General features: G+C 36.9%; 1 long non-coding RNA gene across 1 annotated transcript in view; it reads left to right on the top strand.

The window, feature by feature from the left end:
• LOC140595296 (uncharacterized) overlaps positions 1-12,282 on the top strand; it is a 141,417-nt gene extending 129,135 nt beyond the window's left edge. Inside the window, exon 3 of the long non-coding RNA XR_011996793.1 lies at positions 3,506-12,282. This is a non-coding gene — a long non-coding RNA (uncharacterized lncRNA). The remainder of the gene's footprint in view (positions 1-3,505) is intronic.
• The last annotated feature ends 1,282 nt before the right edge of the window (positions 12,283-13,564 follow it).

Below are 13,564 nucleotides of genomic sequence, written 5' to 3'. Positions count from 1 at the left end.
ACATAGGTCATTAGAAGCGGTGTGGTCGACCCTGAAAGGGATCTCAACAAAATTCAACCACTGACATGCTGAGTGCTTTGAATAAATCAATCATTAGCCATCTGCCTCAATTTAAGCATTAAAAAAAATGGGAGTATGCAGAGAACCAATTATTAATGTATGCCTGTAAATTATTTTGAGCTTCTTTTAGTAAAAACATCAAACAAAAAGAACATATTCCTGTTCATCTACAATAACCATTTTTAAATTTTCTTTTGGTCTAATATACATTTCTCTTACGTTGTTACTGGTTCCCTAAGTCGCTGTTGCCCAGCTGTTCCTGAACAATTTATTTTCTAAATGATCGCTTCTAATGATTTTTTGGTCATCTCTTATAGGATATTGTGTATCATTTCCCCCCTAGAAAAGTAACAAAAAAGAAGTAGGGGATTGGGAAGTGGGAGCGGGTGGGGGGTGGTCTGTGTCATTATAACATTTATGTCAAGCAGCAGGGAAGTCCCAGTTAAGGAGGGCACAATTACTTCTCTTTTTAAGAAATCTTACACTTTTACAGAGAGATCTAGGCACAGGCTAGAACTGGGACTAGGAACAGAAAAAAAAAAAAAAATGACACAGAACACCGTATAACCATGAGACAGACTGTGGTAGATATTTCTGCTAAGAATCCAAATAGCCAAGTGTTACAGAGTTCTTAAATTCTAAGTGGAGGACCCACTAAGCTACAATGGCAGTTACATGAAATCTAAAATCCTGAAAGTAGTAAAACCAAAGAGAATCAAAGTCACCTGTCAAAAGCAGTGGTACTGAGAACGCCAGGAATTGTAGACTCGCATGAACACAAGTATCTTACAAACACATTCTACTGGTAACAAAGAAGGGCAACTAAGAAAAAATGTCATCTGTTCTATAAAAATTCATCGTCTCCCCTGAGAAAGCATCTGAAAGGCATACTCATTTATATTGTTTCAATCTATCATAACCAAAAGCTCCATCTTGCCTATATCATCAAGCAAAATAAATAGGTTTTCTTATGATACAAACTGCATAGGAAGGAATAATATAGTGAAGACTGGCAATAATATGAGCCCACTGGACGTGAGAGGTGAGTTTGTTCCTCTATTCTCAACTCTCAACACATCTCCCTCAGAGAGCTTTGAGGGAACATTTTATGAGGGAATAGAAACCATTAGAATTGACCTTGCTGAAGAGACTCCAGTAGCAAAGACTATTAAACACTAAGCCATAAGAGGGGAAACTTAGTCTGAGCCACAGAAGAAAAATAAGACAAATAAAATTCTCATAAACCAAAGTCTGCTTGTCTTGGACATTTTGCAAATGGAAAACATTATGTTATATTGAATCTTAGGCTATTTCTTTAGGGTCCACACTTTACATTTTGAATTTACACCACCAGCATTTCATAACACTAAACCAAGTCTGTTTTAACCTTTTCTTCCCTCGTCCTCCTACCAACATAAAAGCCAAATAGGAAAAACCAATCTGGCCAACTATAGGTAAATTAATTTATTCTTGCCCATGTTTCAGTATGAAATGTCAGGATTGCGGAGAGAGAGAGGGAAGTGGGGGGAAAGAGAAGATCTCAAAATTAAGAGTGAACAATGGCTCCCTTTGAGGATCTGGTCCAGAATGCCCAGCAGCTGATCATTAAAGCTGCCACCCATAACTGAAAATATTGAAGTTGCCCAATTTTGAGTACTCTCATCCATAGCGAAAGCCCATGGAATGCTAGCTGTCATTGTTTTGGCACAGGCAGTATTGTTTCTTCTCCTGCCAGGCCCACACATCTCATTTGCTTCCCCCAGTTATTTTTGCAAGCCAACCCGCCCCCCTGACGGCTCTCCCTGCTGTACCTGAGGGGCAGTCCTTTTGAGATCTCCTACCTCATTTATGCGTCAGTGAGAACAAGCTAAAATGTACTGGACATTAGAAGACATTTCCTTTTGTTATTGTTGTTTTTATTGTTATTATTCTAAAGGTAATATAAAAGAGACTCTAAGGCAGGGCATCCCCATGCAGTCAATGTGACTTAGACTACATACAACTCCAGGGGGATCCCTGGATGGCTCAGCGGTTTAGTGCCTGCCTTGGGCCCAGGGTGTGACTTGGAGTCCGGGATCGAGTCTCACGTCGGGCTCCCTGCACGGGGCCTGCTTCTCCCTCTGCCTGTGTCTCTGCCTCTCTCTCTCTCTCTCTCTCTCTCTCTCTCTCTCTGTGCCTCTCATGAATAAATAAACAAATAAAAATCTTAAAAAAAAATTTAAAAAGTCTACACACAGCTCCATAGGACGACATTCCTATGAACTATGATGTCAGTGGTGCCTCTGGAAGCTGTAAAATGCGGTGGCTCTGTTCTGTGGGCCTATTACAGTATAGAGAGTTTAATAATCGGATAAAACTGGTTCTCCTCAAACATCTTCTTAGTATTCTTCTTAAAAAGTTGTATAAATCACTCTTTTATTTTCAAGTCATACAGAGAATCTCTGTAGAATACAATGTCCATCTTCTCCCATGATACATTATTAAAAGAACTAAAGAGAAAATTTAGTTAGGAGAAAAATCTTAAATATCAAATTTTCTTTACCAAAGAGAACATTTCAGAAAGAAGAAAAGTTGTTTAGTTTGGTTTTTAGCTGTTGTATTCATTCACCAGAACTCAACAAGAGTATTCTTTATTTTAATGTGCAAATGTTTTAATCGCATTTTCTGGAAAGAACATTGTAATTCTGTGAATAGTCTTCACTAAGTTATTATGTCGAGTGGCAATTTTAATTCATCAAGCTAAATAATTTTAGGCTTAAATGGTTCTATTTACATCTACTAACGTTAAAAGGACAGGAAAATGATTGCATTTTTATTAGATTTAGTTTGCCTTTTTCCCAATCATTAAATGTGGGTCAATTGTTTACAAGTGCTGTTGTAAATCTAAAAATGTCGATCTTAACGATGGTCCCTATTATCTTCGAGAAAGTAAAGGCCTTTGGGAATGATGTATCGCCATTTCCTATTCCCCCAAGCAGTACTGAGAAGAAAAAAATTCACAAATATATAGAAAGTCTCATCACTATACCTCCTCATTTAAAGGATGTGTTCTGGTGAGGACGAAAGCATGAGAAGACAGAGGATTTAGAATGTCCTTCTAGATTTGAGACCCTTTGCCCCACAACAGAGAGATCATAACACCTCAGAAGCCAAAAGAACTCCTCAAATCACTCGTCTGTTTTTCTTAAAATTAAAATTAAGCAGGAGCGACTCACGTAGTGACTTACCGAAAATAATATTTAGCAAAATTGAATCAGAAAATGGGAAAATCAAAAATATGCTACAAGGTTAATCAATGTGGTAAAAGAAAATAAGAAAGCCTATGTGGAGGTCATCTGCTTTGTTGCAATTAAATAGCACCAGAATTAACTGGAAGAATTCTGTACAAATTCAAATTTGTACAAATTCAAATTCAAAATTTGTACTTTTACTTTCACCTCCACAGATGAAGAAAGCAAGGCAGAGAGACCACTGGAAAAAGAGAGATCGATGAGAGCTGTCAGAAATGAAGGCTTAGTAGAACAGCATCTGGAAGCCAAGGACATTTGCCAAGAGGTAGGGATAACCAACTGACGCCAGTGATCTCCATGGGGCACACTGGAGGGTTTTTCACATATATCCGGTGGCCCAGTACACTCCCCTGACCCGGGATCTTCTGTTGTGTGTCTCTTGCCCCAACATTCAGCCCCATTGGACTGGGGCCTGAGAAAACTCAAGCCAAGTTGACTCCCTCATGTGCCCATTGGGACTGCAGGAAGACTCCTGAATGTTTGATTCTCACAGCTTAACCAACTGCTGGCGCCTCAAACCTTGCCTCACCAGCAGAGGAAACATGCCAGCCTGATTCCTGCCTTCAGGGTTTTCCAAACAAAAAGTCAGCACGAGCCTCATTTTGCAAACAGCTTTAATTTTCTGGATGGTTCTTTTGAGTCACTTGGCTTAAGGAAAAGGGAATGAACTACCTTCTCCCATCCTCTTTCCTCCTTCCTGCGAGTGAGAAGAAAAGAAATGCCATAGTATTCTCCACCCCAAAAATTCTCTTTAAAGAACTCATTTGATAGCTCTTTTTAATACAGACTAGAGCTGAGTGATGTTCACAGACTATAGGGTCAGCCATTAAGCACATGCTGCAGAGATGTATCTAGGACATCTATTCAGATCATGAAGTACCCATCATCCGTTGGTCTCAACTTTGAGATTTAGCCGATTTTCTGAACTATCAGGATACCCAATTTACTTTACTAACCTACTTACTTTATGTTACCTAGTATTTAAAATATTTTGTTTATAACATTCGTTTGGGGCCACATATTTGGGGTTGGCCTAATTCACATTTCCTAAACTAGAATGTCTTGCTTTGCTTCAAAGATTGGGAAAAGTGACGTATCTACCTACACTTTATTCTCACAGGAGGGCCATGATTTGATTCTTTTGGTTCAATGGCTCGCTGAAATGTCAAACAAAAAATTTTCTTTTTTTATTAGTTAAAACAACCAATTGTTGTTTAATTTTAATGTCATGTAACTTGAATCTTCTTCCATAATTCTAGATTTTCTTTTAAAATGCCAGAAGGGGAGTGAGATCTTTTGAGCGCCATGCTTTTCTCTCAAAACTAAACCAAAGGGCTGGCTCTGGAATGCAGGATGGATGCTCACAATCACAGACTTGCAGATAGTTTTGGAGGCAAAAAGTAGAAAGCATATTATTGTAGGGAGAACTTGAACTCCACGCAGTTTGACTTTTGGCAAGACATTCAATTTCTCAAGACCTCACATTTTAAAATACACAGTAGATATGTCATATGCCCCTCAAAACCAATGTTTCCCTCTTCCTTCTAGATACACAACTAAACTACATTTCCCAGACTCCCTTGTAATTAAATGTGGCCATGTGGCTGAGTCATAATCAATAAAATGTGAACACAAGTGATGCGTACCTTGGAGGCCTATCCTATAGAAACACCCCAGATGCACTCTTCTACGTTCTCTCTTCTGGATGTCTAGAAAGGAGATGACACTCAGAGAGACTTTGGCAGCTCTGCTTATGGCCCCAAACCTTTGTGCCTTCTAAGAATGTCTGATTGGCTCATTCTTTCCAAAGATATTCTTTCCAAACAATCACTGCCTGGACCACTCTCTAGCTGCCTTTACTGGTGTCACTGGTAAGTTCTTCAAGTTAGCTCTGGGTGAATTTCCATGGCTGCGTGGCCCTATGGTCCACTCATGCTCCTTATGGTTAGGTCAATCTCTCCACTTTTGCATGAAACGCCACACTGAATCTGTAGTGGCTGGCTTCCTGAGTGGCCACCGCAGGGCAGACCGTACAACCTAGAAGTGCTAAGGAGTTAGAGCCTTAGCACATGAAGCTTGACCACTGAGAAACATGAGATAGGAAGAGCAACCTTGGTTGGAGAAATGGCTCCACATTTAGAAAAGCCCTCTCTTCTGATTTCCTTTTCCTGTAGCATGTGTTGAAGAAAATGTCCAAAGAGGGATTTTCTACTTCTCTCCACTGCTTTTCCTTTCCTGAACCCAACTGCCTTATGCTTTTTCTACTTCTCCATTGTAGTTGATGTACTTCTTTACTTTTTTTTTCTTGTTTCTAGGGTCCCACCTTCTTGTATGGGCAACCTCTATCCCAAAGTGGCTCTTTTCTAACCATGTATATTTTAGCATAGTTTCTTTCATGGAGGGAAGTATTACATATTATATTTCATGAGTTAGCTCTTTCCCTATGTTTGAAGGGTCAGTTGGTTAGCAGTAAAATGTTGGAGAATGTATCTATCTTAACAATCAGACTACTTGAAGGAAGAAGAATGTAATGACAACTCTAGGTCAATAGCTTTAAAAACATGACCCTTAAATGAATGGAAACTTCCCCTGTTGTTCGAAGGGGATGAATTTAGTTAAAAGAACAAGGACATAGATAATGTGCTATTCTGCAAAAAGAATGACTGAACTGTCCAAAAAGCACTCCAAGCCGATTTGATTCCTCACAGGTGTGGTGGTACCCTTTGCTTTCTTCCTTGGCCCTCTTTATGTCAAGCCCCTATGTTTGTTTTGTGCCCAAATTAGCAACCATCTCAACTTACTAATCATATCATTTTCAACAGATAAATTGTTTGAGTTTCCACCTTTCACCATAAAATGTGAATGTTATTTACTTGCATAGGTTATTGGGAGGATCAGATATGATAATGTGCTTAGAACATACAATCTGTCACATGGTAGGTACTCAGCGTAGTATGTTGGGCCTCTCCCTTTCCAGGGTCCTCATCTCTCTGCATGCAAGTGAAACTGTGAGTCAATGCTGAGCATAGTCAGGAAAGATAGATCATATCTGACCACAAGTTAGAAAATTAAACTATTCTTGCCATTTGTGTGTGAGGCTCCTGAGGCAGGAGAGATGCCTACTTTCTGAGTAAATGGACTGCTTACAAATGACTGCTTTGATAAGGCCAGTGCTTCTCCTAGGAAATCAAATCCTGCATTAATGGGTTTGCCTTCTTCCTAGGTCTCACAGGGAAGTATAGAATCTGGCCTGGAAGTTTCTCTAGTCCTTTAAATCACTGCAAATTTCTGTATTTATCTTTCAAAGACAAAACAGAATGCATTAAGTCAAGCAAGCAGAAAATAAACTATACCACAACATGCTTTCTCTTCATTGACAACTGCGTGGAGATTGAAATAAAACAGAGGTAGACAATTTAGTCAAATGATAGGAGTGTGATTAATGTTTTAAGCCATTTCTAACCAAGTCAGAGAATGTATTTTACTATTTGTTAACAGATCCTAGGGTGGTTGGGTCAGTTAGTTTTGATAGTCTCCCACCAGGCTCTTTAAAAATAAACAAAAACCCACTTCTGAGGCTAGACACAAAGGATTTAAGTAAATAATAAGGTAAAAGTTAATCATTTTTGTCTTTGTATATTTTATTTTTTTCTTTTTTTAATTTCTTTTAATTTTTTTATAAATTTATTTTTTATTGGTGTTCAATTTGCCCACATATAGTATAACACCCAGTGCTCATCCCATCAAGTGCCCCCCTCAGTGCCCATCACCCAGTCACCCCCACCCCCCGCCCACCTCCCTTTCTACCACTCGTTTCCCAGAGTTAGGAGTCTCTCATGTTCTGTCTCCCTTTCTGATATTTCTCACTCATTTTGTGTATATTTTATATCCATTTCAATCTCTGATTAGGTTCATTTCTCTTAAATACGTCACAAAGTGTCTCCATATATATAGTTCAATCTTCACTTGTAAAATGGGATCATATAGTCATTTTACCAAAAAGAGCCTCCAAAGATTCTGTGGAGTTCTGTCTCCACGATCTTTTTTTATATAGAAAAGTCCTAAATCAATGCGTATCTGACTTTTTCAAATAGTTAATTCCCTCATTGGTCACCTACTTTAGTATCTAATAATCCCAGTAGTGGTAAATAAAAAAAAAAACAAACAAGATTTGGATTTTTAAATCTATATTTGTGCCCATTTAATTCAGGTAATATTGACAAATACTTATTGCTTATATTTCTTACCATGTCCAGACAAGAATATTAGGTACCACATCCAGTTTATTCAGGTTAAGCATGGTGCTAGTGAAACCACATTTATAAAATCAAGCTCCCAAATGATCCAGTTAATATAAATCTATTATCTGGTCACAGAGCACTTACTGAATCCTGGCACTAAAAAATTAAAGATACCCTTTCCTTGGAGAAAAGGAAAACCAAGCAAGAGGTTATGGCTCCACTAGACATAAGAATCAAGGCACAAACCCTACAGAAAGTGAGCAAGTACCCTCTAAGGGAAAGACACAAGTCATCTACCAACTATCATTCCATCAACTTCTTCCCCTCCACATACCCCATAGAGAAATTCTGATCACTAATTAGGTGCCTATAATTTTAAGCCTTTTTAAGCTTTAATCAGATTAAAATTTATTTGATTTACTGCCACATTCTAGCAGTGGTGCATGTGGTAGGACCTAGGAGTTTCATTTCTAATGCTATTCAATTTCTTACTCCTATGTTGACACCATTTAAACAGAGGCTTTATTACATCCTGCCTTACAGTTTACCCTAAAAACACCACATATAAATCTTTTTAAAAATAGAGTGTTCACCATTGGTGTAAATAATTTTCATGTTGGATGAATCTTTGCTGCCCAAGAATAATAAAAGGGAAGAAGAAAAGTGCCAGAACAGTTGATAGACTTGGCTTGCCGAAGTTTTAGAAATAGGATTCTTTCTCTGAAGTCAGATACCTAATACTGTATTTTTTATCACTAATGTTTTTAAATTGTTATTTTTTTATGTGGATGTTCTATTTTTGATCCAGTCATTTTGGTCTCAATTGTGGAGTTAGATAACTGTTTGACTTTCTTTGAAATTGAGAGTGTGAGGGAATAATCTTCAGTAATTGCAAATTTTTATAGATACTGTTAGTAATGACCATAGTTTCATAAATGTTTTTAAGTGCTCAAATTTAAAAAGCAATTGTGACTTTGGGGAATATAGAGTAAAACTAATTTTAATGTACTGAATTACTCCAGATTTGTCTGCAAGTTTTACTTAGTTAAAAAGAACTCCTAAGTCTGTACATTTCTGAGTTTTAAATTTTTTTAGGAATTTATTCCATTAATTTTCTGGAGGAGATGCACATTTTTCATGAAAGCAAAACTTCTAAAAGAAGCAGAGTTGCTAAACTGCTCCTATTTTCTCTAACTAGGTTTTAAACAGGAGTATATGATTAAAGATCATGTTTTATCTTTTCTCTTTTCATTTGGAATATTGGGAATACAACTGAGGATTTTACTGTGACTGCCAAGTCCTAAGCGCATATTGATGCCTGTCAAAATTAAAATGCAGGCAATCTTCACTATTTATGGGCTCTGTACTTATTAATTTGCCTACTCACTAAAATTTAGTTTGTAATCCCCAAATCAATACTTGTTGTGCTGTTGAGGTCACTCACAGACATGTGCAGAGCAGAAAAAAAAAAATTGAGTTATCTGAGGGCTACATTCCTAGTTACAGTTGAACAAGGTGACACTCTGCTTTCTTGTTTCAGCTCTCATATGATAAACAAACACTCTTTCTGTGGTCTATGTAGTGCCACAGGTATTTCACATTTTTGTGCTTTCTGATGGTCTTGTTGCTGTTTAAAATAGCCCCCAAGTAAAGTACTACAGTTCTGTCTCATGTTCTTAAGGACAAGAAGTCTTGATGTGTCCTTAAGGAAGGCTTCTATCTTACACAGAAAGTACATGTGTAAGATAAACTTCTTTCAGGAGTGAGTTATGGAGCTGGTGACCATGAGTTCAATGTTAACCTATCAACAATCTATGTTAAGTATGTGTCTCTAAATAGAAACACACATAAAACAAGGTTACGTATTGATCAATCATAACACTGATCAATGTTGTGATCAGAGGCTCACAGGGACCTAACTCTGTTTTCCCTTAGTTCACTAATCATTAATCCAGTGTTTTGGGCAACTTTAGAGAACATCCCTGCTCCAAATAATGAGAATCTTCTGGAAGTACTTGTGGTCAAAATTAGTCTATGAATGATCATATAGTGGGTATAAGATGCCTTCAGTTGATCTTTAAAAGAGTTCTTCTCTCTTTATCTTCCATGCCTACCTCATTTTTGTGACCACTTGTTAACCTGGGATCTCCTGATTAAAATATGAAGCCCTCCTTGGGATTTCTGTAAATACCCGGTGATCATATGTTTTCTTGTTCACCTCTGGGGCTCCTTCCACTGGTTCTGAGGATTTCGTTCAATCTATGGACTGCTTCACCAGACCATTTCCATTAAAAATTATAAATGCAGAAAATCTCATATAAGCCATTGATGAGGTTCGTGATATTGCCTGAAGTTTGGGAAATATATACAAATATTCAGAAGCATTGTTGCATGTAGCAGAGAGGATAGAAGAACTTGTCTTGACTTCAGGGTCAAACTTGTGCAATGGGATCATGCTTTATAAATACCATCCCCTCAAAACACATAGCAATAACGGATGAAACTTTTTTTAAAAAAAGGTGGAGCAGAAGGAAAGGAAGAGAGAGAATCTCAAGCAAACTCCATGCCCAGCACGGAGACCTATATGGGACTCCATCCCACAACCCTGCAATCATGACCGGAGCCAAAATCAAGAGTTGGATGCTTAACCAACTGAGCCACTGAGGTGCCCCCAATAATGGGTGAAATATTAAGAGAAACCATAAAAGATGCATTCAGGCTCTATAAAAGATAATATCCATACCATCTAAAGAGTTAGATAGGGGCTAAAGTGTCAAGTGTGTTACCATCCAGGTCAGAAGGGAACAATTACCACTGGAAATTTGACTTCTGTGGATGAAGGGATGCTGAAAGTTTTTCGTGCAAGATGGGAATAGTAGTGTCACTGATTAAAATCGGGGCCTTATGTAAGTTCCCTCACATGTAAAGGAAACTTCGAAAAAAGGTGGCACACCTGCTGATGGGGACTTTAGCTTTATCAGTAACAGTCAGCCTAAGGAAAATTGTAACCTAAGGGCTAGAAGCTAAGCTAAACTGCTTACTGGGTCTTCCATCCTCCTACATATCAGGGGAGCAGATTATAAATCCCAGTTTTGACTGGGGGCCTAGAGTACTAAGTGGAGGCAACCATAAAAGAGGTCACTAGTACAGGGGCCAGAGAAAATAAAAAACAAACAAAAGCATTCAAAATAAGCCTGCAAGCTCTAAAAGAGAAAAGAGAAAGCGACGCTCAAAACAAAACAAAAACCATGAGGAAAATAGATTACCCCAGAGGTGAAATTTTATTTCACAAAACATAAAAATGAACTTGAAATAATGTATGGAGTATTTCAAAAAGAAATGAAGGTACAACATCCATTTAGAAATAATGAGACATCATGAAACCAATCTAGGCAGAAAGGATACAATAATATCAAGTTGATATTTAAAAGATTATATGCAGGGATCCCTGGGTGACTCAGTGGTTTAGTGCCTGCCTTGGGCCCAGGGCATGATCCTGGGATTGAGTCCCGCATCAGGCATCCTGCATGGAGCCTGCTTCTCCCTCTGCCTGTCCCTCTCTCTCTCTCTCTCTCTCTCTCTCACTCTCTCTGTGTGTGTGTGTGTGTGTCTCATGAATAAATACATAAAATCTTTTAAAAAAATTATATGGGTCTGTAAGTTCCTACCACACCTTACTTTCTTGCAAATAACAACTATGAACTCTGAACAAAATACAAAAAGCAACAATCTGAAGGTACCAGAGAGAGAACCAAAGCAAAGTCTGAGGTCCCTATTTTTTACAGCTGTTAGCCTAAAAGCAAATAGAAGTTGATGCTGTACAAGGTGGCTAAGACTTCGATAGGAAAAGTCAAAATCTTTTTCACCTGAAGAACCTAAGGACAGAGTTCAAAGAAATCACAAATAGTAGAAAATTGAAAGGAGGATAATTCTGAGAAAAAGAAACCAGATAAGAAAATTCCTAAATTTTGTATATAGACTCTGCACAAACCTCTGCCTAATTCCTGAACCACTCATGCATTGCACAGACTCCACTAAAGATAGAAGAACCCAAGTAAGATTTGAGCTGCTTCCCAATAGCCAGTTTGCATTATGAATCCAACCAAATTAATGTCTGCTAAAATACAAGAGTTAACACTCTTTGGAGGAATATAACAGTTTCCACAACATAACATTTCACAATATCTAGGATAAAATCCCAAAATTACTCAACCAGGAAAATATGATCCATTTTCAAGAGAAAAATATAATAAACAGTGAGCAATCCTTGATGATCATAAATTTGAAGTAGCAGACAAGGATTTTAAAGCAGCTAATTATAACTATGCTCAAGTACATAAAGGAAAATATGTACACAATAAATTTTAGCAGAGAAATATATTAAAAGATGGAAATTCTAGAACCAAAAAATATAATATCTATAATTTTTAAAAGTATATTTGGATGTATTTAATAGCAGAATGAAGACAACAGAAACAAGTCAATGAACTTAAAGGTAGGTCAACAGAAATAATTCAGTATGAAAAACAAGATATAAAATTTAAAAAAACAAAAACAAAAACACAACATTGAAAAAAATAAATAGAACTCCAGGGACCTGTTAGACAATATGAAAAGGCCTACCAGGTGTATACAGAAGTGGAGTCACAGCAATAGACAATAAAATAGAAAAAAAAAAATTGAAAAAGAAATATTAAAAAATTTCCCAGGTTTGATAAAAATTTAAAATTAAAGATTCAGAAGAAAACTATATATGAATACATGATAAACTGCTGAAAAAATAAAAATAAAAATAATAAAAAAATTTAAAAAACTGCTGAAAACCAAAGATGATGAGGAAATCTTGAAAGTAGCCAGAGGAAAATGACACATTACATGTAGGGCAACAATTTGAACTGCCATTAGCTTATTAAAGCTTCTGACAGCCAGAAAACAGTGGAAAAACATCTTTAAAATCTGGGGGGAAAACATAACCGCCAATTCAGTATACCATATCCAGTGAAAATTTTCCCAAATATGAAAGCAAAATAAGGACATTTTTCCATAAAATAAAAGAAAACCAAAAATATGTATTGCGAGCAGACCTGTACCACAAGAAATACTGAAAGTAGTTCTTGAGGCAGAAGAGAAATGATAGCAGATAGAAACTTAAATCTTCAGGTAGGAATGAAGAATACAAGAAATGGTAAATATCTGGATAGATACTGAGAGTAGTATTTCCTTTTAATTTCTTCAAAACTCAGGATCATTTAAAGCAAAAATTATAGCAATGTCTTGTAGGTTTCAAAAGTATAATGAAATATATAATGACAACTGTAGCATAAGCAACAGGGGTAGATAAACCTATAGTATTGAAACCTTCATTTCATGTGAAGTGGTATAATATTAACTCTGAGAAGATTGTGAAAAATTAAGGATGTAATTATAGAGCACCCATAAAAGAAATAATGCAAAGCTATAAATTTAAAAAATAGATAAATTAAGATGAAATTCTAAAAATATACAAATGATCCCATATAAGGCAGAAAAGAAGGGACAGAGAAATAAACAAAACAAAACAAAACAAAACAACCAAAAATATCAGAAGGAACCAACAAAAAACAAATAACAAGGGGTGCCTGAGTGGCTCAGTCAGTTCAGGTCATGATCCCAGGGTCCTAGGATCAAGCCCCAACATTGGGCTTCCTACTCAGGGGAGAGGCTGCTTCTCCCCCTCCCTCTGCTACTCCTCCTGCTTGTGCTCTCTTTCTATATCAAATAAATAAATAAATAAATTTTTAAAAAATAATAACAAAATGGTAGACCTAAGTCTACCATAATAATTTAATTAACCATTAATGTATTAAACACTCCAACTAAAAGGCAGGGATTTTCAGAATGGATTAAAAAATCATATACAATCTAAGATGCACATTATACTAAAAAATGAAGATAGAAAGTAAGATGTAAAAATGTAAAATCAAAGTAAATGAA

The sequence above is a fragment of the Vulpes vulpes genome, chromosome 14 (assembly GCF_048418805.1).
Source record: "Vulpes vulpes isolate BD-2025 chromosome 14, VulVul3, whole genome shotgun sequence".
Taxonomy (NCBI): domain Eukaryota; kingdom Metazoa; phylum Chordata; class Mammalia; order Carnivora; family Canidae; genus Vulpes; species Vulpes vulpes.
This window is presented reverse-complemented; position numbering and strand designations above follow the sequence as displayed.